Source organism: Limulus polyphemus, unplaced genomic scaffold, assembly GCF_000517525.1.
Source record: "Limulus polyphemus unplaced genomic scaffold, Limulus_polyphemus-2.1.2 Scaffold1503, whole genome shotgun sequence".
Classification (NCBI taxonomy): domain Eukaryota; kingdom Metazoa; phylum Arthropoda; class Merostomata; order Xiphosura; family Limulidae; genus Limulus; species Limulus polyphemus.
This window is the reverse complement of record NW_013667113.1, coordinates 227,003-234,353: the sequence shown is the minus strand read 5'-3', so window position 1 is coordinate 234,353 and position 7,351 is coordinate 227,003. Positions and strand designations below refer to the sequence as shown.

Here is a 7,351-nt window from a genome sequence, read left to right as displayed (position 1 = left end):
GCTGCCTTCCCTCTAGTCTTACACTGCTAACTTAGGGACGGCTAGCGCAGATAGCCCTCGTGTAGCTTTTCGCGAAATTCGAAAACAAACAAACAAACTTATCACGTATCATTTAGCCTGATGATGGTATCAACATGATAGTTGGAAGCTTATTCAGTAAGTACTGAACTTTGAAATAAAAACCTCATTTAGTTATTATTATTTATAATATTACAAAGTAATGTTTAACGCATTCTTGTTTACTATATATTACCTTTTAAACAAAATCGCCTCACTTCTACACCACTGTCATTGAAATAAAAATAAATAACAGACTAAGAATCTTTGGGATAAAAAAAGAGTAAGTATTAAGAGTCAGTTAAAGGAAATAGATCAAGACGCAATGATAGGAAATATTACGTTAGAAATGATTTTTATGTTGCATAATAAGATTAGATGATTTAGCTATTCAACCAGAAAAGTTCAACAAAATCGGCATGCATTCTCGTTGATTTGACGAGATATGTAAATCACCAAGTCATAAGAGGTTGACGTTAGGCTTAGCTGTGACGTCAAGAAGATAAAAATCACTTTTCTTAATGATTACGTTATAACCCGGTGTCTGTATTAACCCTATTATTAGTATTATTTAAACTCTTCAGAAACAATGACTAGAATGAATACTGGATGTTGTTTCATGTTATAATTTTTCTCTCAGCACTTAATGTGAATTTAAGTCCAAGCCACTAGGAGTAAACTCAACATATTATTATTTTTGAGTAAAAAGAAGTAAAGGAAAAAGAGAAGTCAAATCTCTGTCTAAAATGGCATTTATTTTAAACTAAAATGCTCATATGTTTCATTTAAAATTTGAAGCCTTTGGCACAAAGTTCTAGTTATCCAAAACTTTAGCATAACTTTTAACGTCTCATAAAACCTCAACAAAACTTAAAAGTAAAGCAGAAAAAGTAAAGTCCTTATTTTTGTCAATTGGTTTACAGTATAAAAAATAGACATCTTCGTTAGTTGAAGTATGATATCCACGTGTTCTCGTCGTTTAAAATATTGTTATCAAATTTCTCCATTGGTTTAAAGTAGTTACCAGACGCCCTCATTGAACAAAAGGCCTTAGAAAAGTAGACATATGTTTAAGCGAAAAAAAGGTAATTAAAGGAAATAAACTCGACACCAGGGAGTGCTATGGTTGTTGCTCCAGAGACTACTGAATTAGTTACTAGTTTTCATGAGCTAAAATCAATTTAAAATCTACTAAACACATTGACATCCAGTTACAATCAACTGGCGTAGAATTAACATTTTATTATAACTTAGCTCACGTTATTTATATTTTTTGTACCTTGTGCATTTTCAGAAAGATTTCTTTCAGTGCCTACTATTTAAAAGAGGAATTACTGCTTTGTGAAGCATCTTAGAAAAGCGTACTTATCCGTTAGAGTGGAAATGATAAGAACCAACGTTCAAATACGAGACGATGTTGTTTTCCATTTCAAAAAACCAAAAGTATCTAATATATTCCATGAGAACATCCCTTCACTACTACAGCTTGCACTATCAGAACCCCACAAGTAAGGTGTTTTGGCTTTCTATATATTATTAATCTATCTTTAGTACAGAAAAGGTTAAAGTGTAAATATCAAACTATATCGTACTTATTTTTCTAGCCATCCATTGTGTATATGTTTTACTCTAAACGCCACTTGAGCCGTGCTTTTCCGTTTGCATAAGATAGGCGGTTTGTGGGCTTCCTGTCAGTTCCAGATAACAGGCTTTTCAATATGTGTAATATTGCACTGTTAGAGATAATCGAAGAAATCGGTCAGTTGAGCCACAACTTGATCCCTGTTGCTCATTATAAGCCAGTGCAGTTTACTTTTTTTTTTTGTTATTCATCAATGTCTGTCGGCCATAGTACCATCTTTCAATTGTCAGGGTTCATAGACTGTGATGACAGATGTCTTTGAAAAGCTGTTCAAAGAAAAGGAATTTAATAAAAACCTTCCTCTAGACATGCAACCATTATCGAGCTTCTTCTTCCTGTATTTCTAGGGCTCAAGTAATCACCTGACACATCACATGGTTAGTTTTGTGCACGTCAAGTAATTGAGTCTTCCACCAATATATGTGTGTATGTAAGGGCCTGTTATTACTGTGAAAACTATACACACAATGTTGTAACGTATAGTCACTGGTAGATGTTTACCCCACTGTATATTGTTACTGATAATTGTATCACAATTTACATCGTATATTGATAGGTAGGCAACCAACAATTTATAGGCATAAGGAATGGTTTTATTGATGGTGGAACATATTACATGTTTCACATTGGTCTATCTTCTTCATACTTTAAAAAACCGACCAATGTCCTGTCGAAACACGTAATATGATCCACCATCAATAAATCTATTCCTTATGCTTATAAATCGTTGTTTGCCTACCTATTGTTAAATTAGCTACCTTACTCAAACGTCATATAGCTACAAGTATACACGATAACACGCATATAGTAACTATATATATATGTGCTAGTGTGTATTGTATCACTAACTGTTTTGTTGTATATACTGTACAACAGAGTATGTGTGCTATACTGTATTATGATAACTATGTGTGTTATTGCGTGTGCTCCATCATAGTAATTGTTTTCGTGTTATTTTATATATTGTATAATAGTAACTACACGTGTTCTACTATATATTATAACACACAGTTACAATTACACAGTATATACAATACAATATTTATAGTTACTATGATACAGTATACAATATCACACACAGTATGATATAGTACATACAAAGTTCATATGATATAATGTACAAAATAGCACATATAGTTACTATGATACATTACACAATACTACACGCACATATACACAGTAGTACTTTGTAGTTAATAGGACGTTGTGTACACAGTAGTACTTTGTAGTTAATAGGACGTTGTGTACACAGTAGTACTTTGTAGTTAATAACGTTGTGTACACAGTAGTACTTTGTAGTTAATAGGACGTTGTGTACACAGTAGTACTTTGTAGTTAATAGGACGTTGTGTACACAGTAGTACTTTGTAGTTAATAGGCACATTGTGTACACAGTAGTACTTTGTAGTTAATGGCACATTGTGTACACAGTAGTACTATGTAGTTAATGGCACGTTGTGTGCACAGTAGCGCTTTGTAGTTAATGGCACGTTGTGTACACAATAGCGCTTTGTAGTTAATATTACGTTGTGTACACAGTAGCGCTTTGTAGTTAATATCACGTTGTGTACACAGTAGTACTTTGTAGTTAATATCACGTTGTGTATACAGCAGTACTTTATGGTTGATATCACGTTGTGTATACAGCAGTACTTTATGGTTGATATCACGTTGTGTATACAACAGTACTTTATGGTTGATATCACGTTGTGTATACAGCAGTACTTTATGGTTGATATCACGTTGTGTACACAGTATTACACAAGTAGTTAATATCATTCTGTATATGCAGTTGCTCACATGTAGTTAATGTCATACTTGATGTACAGTAGCACGGTTATGATGGCTTTGTTTTTCCATCTTGTTGTATAGGATCGGTGAATCCACTTTTAGTAACTGTGATCCTTATAATAGAATTACATCCATTGAACAATATCAGAGTGTGTATGGAATCTTACCCGATGAACCTGGTGTGTGTAACAACATTTTGTAGATGAAACTAGTTTAGTTAATATTCTAAAATAAATAATGTTTCATTACTTGAAATCACAGTGTGTGTGGAATCTTACCCGATAAACCTGGAGGTGTGTAACAACATTTTGTGGATGAAACTAGTTTTGTTAATACTTTAAAATAAATAATGTTTCGTTACTTGAAATCAGAGTGTGTGTGGAATCTTACCCGATGAACCTGGAGTGTGTAACAACATTTTGTGGATGAAACTAGTTTTGTTAATACTTTAAAATAAATAACGTTTCATTACTTGAAATCAGAGTGTGTGTGGAATCTTACCCGATGAACCTGGAGTGTGTAACAACATTTTGTGGATGAAACTAGTTTAGTTAATACTTTAAAATAAATAATGTTTCATTAGTTGAAATCAGAGTGTGTGGAATCTTACTCGATGAACCTGGAGTGTGTAACAACATTTTGTGGATGAAATTAGTTTAGTTAATACTTTAAAATAAATAATGTTTCATTAGTTAAAATCAGAGTGTGTGGAATCTTACCCGATGAACCTGGAGTGTGTAACAACATTTTGTAGATGAAACCAGTTTAGTTAATACTTTAAAATAAATAATGTTTCATTAGTTGAAAATAAAATCTTGTTTGTAAGTCAGTGAAACTTTCAACAATGAAAATATAACATTTATTTTGAAATCGTGTATAAAAACAGCTATTGCACAAGGATTTTTGATGATGAGCTGAAGAGGGATGACTTTCTGATGAAACCTGTATTATCCTAAACCACCAATAAATAGTTTTTCTTTAAGTTTCAAAAATTTCTGCTACAGATTGAGCCTTCTAAGCGGCGTTGTTCAATACGGAATTAAATGCTATAAAATTAGATTCTGGTCATTTTCAAACATAACGAATTTTGTGAAATTTTGAATATTTAAAATTCAAAGTGTAATCTTATAGAAGGAAGTACAGGGTGTGATATATGAATTACTTGACAGTTCTAAAACAAAATAAATTTTACTGTTTTTAACGCTTTAATAATGAAATCATATGACAATACCCTGCCAGTTGTTGTCATTGTTGAAGATAATATGCTGCTTTAAGCTTCAGTTTAAGTTATGAAAAGCAGTAATGTTCTGACGTTAATCAAGACTTTACCATATATGTCTATATGGGCGAAGCACTTAAGTGAGCAGAACCAATCAATATGTACTAGTCTGGAGAACGGTCATTCATATTCGTTCAATTGGAATATCTGAAAGTCGCATAGATAACGTCTCAAACACATGTAACATTGGTGAGATTGAATGAAGACTTTAATGTATATTATACGTTGTTGTTGTTTTTTTACCTTTTGTTTACGAACTTATTACCATATCCTCCTCTGTAAATGATTAATGATCACTACCACCTTTTTTCTTGTGATGTTTCTTGCTGCTTATGATCACTGGAACATTCTGTTTCTTGTGTTTCCTTTAAATAAAGCTTTAAGGTACGTTATAAATGTTTTTTGGTTGTGGTTTACTGAATTAGTACATTGTATTCCGTCTGGAAAGTTCTCTTTAAGCGGAGTAAGAACTCGTCCGTTGCACGAACTATCTTTTTGTAATGCAAAACAGCATAAGTGGTCGACGTTTATAAATAGATGTGTATAACAGCGATGTATAAGATAGAAATGTTTTCTGATGTTCTTACAAAAATAAATGTAATTCTCCAGCTGATAGATAATCCAAGCCCTTATCACCAACACATTTTATCAGCTGATAGATAATCCAAGCCCTTTATCAGCTGATAGGTAATCTAAGCCCTTATCACCAACACATTTTATCAGCTGATAGATAATCCAAGCCCTTATCACCAACACATTTTATCTTGCGTTCCGTTTTTATCTCGTTTACTCAGTTTGGTGTTTACGTTTTGTACGTTTCGTGCTCTTGACCCTCCAAAAACTAATCACTTCTAAGTTGGGTCATAGTCCAAATGCATACCAATTTCGTCCAAATTCATTTAGCCGTTGTCCAGAAATCCGCTAACAAACACGCACAGGGGTGAAAACGTAAACTCCGTCACCTTAGGTGGCGGAGGTAAAAAGCGTTTTTTAATGCATTTAGTTTGATGTTTACAATGTAGGAAATTCAGATGTCACACAGACACACATAAAAAACAAAAAGAAATTCAGGACTACGTTATTCGACACATGTATGACACACACGAGTGCACGCGCTTATGTCAGTGCAAATTTTAATTGATATTTCGTTAGTTAACCATTATTATTATTGTTGATAGGACTCTTAACCATGTTTTATCACCCACGTAAACTTACGTAGTTTAGTTCTTTCTTGTTTCTTGAAGCTTAAACTTTGGTCTCCCATAGCAACGCCTAGTGAAACTCTGTGAATCTAATGGTGAACAATACGCGAGTAAGCAATCGCTTGGAGTCATAGCGAACGATTTCTTTTAAATTCTTCCATTTTCTTTATTTTGTACGCAACAGAAAATACAGCATTTTTTTTCTTTCTCTAAAAAAATTATTTTCATTACAAAACATTATTTCTACTATAAGCACAAAGAACATAAATAGTAATTATAGGTACACAAGTCGAAAGTAAAGCATTGCCTTTTAAACCGTAAGGCCGACTTAGAAGCTAGCAAGTTGGGCTGCGTGTAACAAGATGTTAGTTTTCGCGCCACAATGCTGCTAAATCTGTTACGCACTTTTCAGCTGTTGGTGCGGTATAAGTGTAACAGTCAGCCACGCTATTCGATTCAAAGCCTCTATTTAAGTGGGGCTGTTCGCTGGCTGCCTTTCCTCTAGTAAGTAAATAAAAAAACGGTTATATTTGAATATTGATGGCCTTGGGCGTGGCCGTTAACTCATTTGCGCCTATGGTGCTATTCAGGTTGAACATTTCAACAGTTTAAATCCTAATAATTACTTTACCTTTGTAATTTATCAATTTACTGGTAGTGGATTTAATTTCAAAGTAACATAGATCGTTGTTGAATATGAAATATAAAACAAATGTAGTAACTGTTATAATAACTTAATAACCACCAGCTTACTTATTTTTCCATAAGTATCATAAACTCTTAAAAAGTTATGTCATTCATATAAATAGGTAAAATATTTGGAGAACAAGACCATTTAAGTGATAGGTTTTCTAGGTTCTACATGTTATTTATCAAACAAACATAGTGTTGAACTATTAAAGATTAAATGCTCAAGTTTCTACTTGATACATATTCTTAGTGTAACAAAACAACAAGCTACAAGGAAAGCGAATTGGAGAGGAATATATTTTACACTATTAGACTTAGAACACATACTCTTATATTAAACGATCTAAGGAGACTTGGGAATAATGAGACATTCTTATATCAACAAGACGTACATATATATAGGTTATCATTAAGGTCTTAATTCGACCACATGTTAGCAGACAGTTTCTCAAACAGGAGTTACTACTTGAATCATATTGCTGTATTGATTATTTGATAAGGGACTTTGTAATCATTACGGTGTTAATTAGACCACATGTTAGCAGACAGATGAAGTTCTCAAACGGGAGTTACTACTTGAATCATATTGCTGTATTTTTTTATTTGATAAGGGACTTTGTAATCATTACGGTGTTAATTAGACCACATGTTAGCAGACAGATGAAGTTCTCAAACGGGAGTCACTTCTTG

The 7,351-nt window shown here is 33.1% G+C and overlaps 1 long non-coding RNA gene across 1 annotated transcript in view; it reads left to right on the top strand.

The window, feature by feature from the left end:
- The first annotated feature begins 22 nt into the window (after positions 1–22).
- LOC111086872 overlaps positions 23–7,351 on the top strand; it is a 33,029-nt gene continuing 25,700 nt past the window's right edge. The window contains exon 1 of the long non-coding RNA XR_002611597.1: positions 23–1,565. This is a non-coding gene — a long non-coding RNA (uncharacterized LOC111086872). The remainder of the gene's footprint in view (positions 1,566–7,351) is intronic.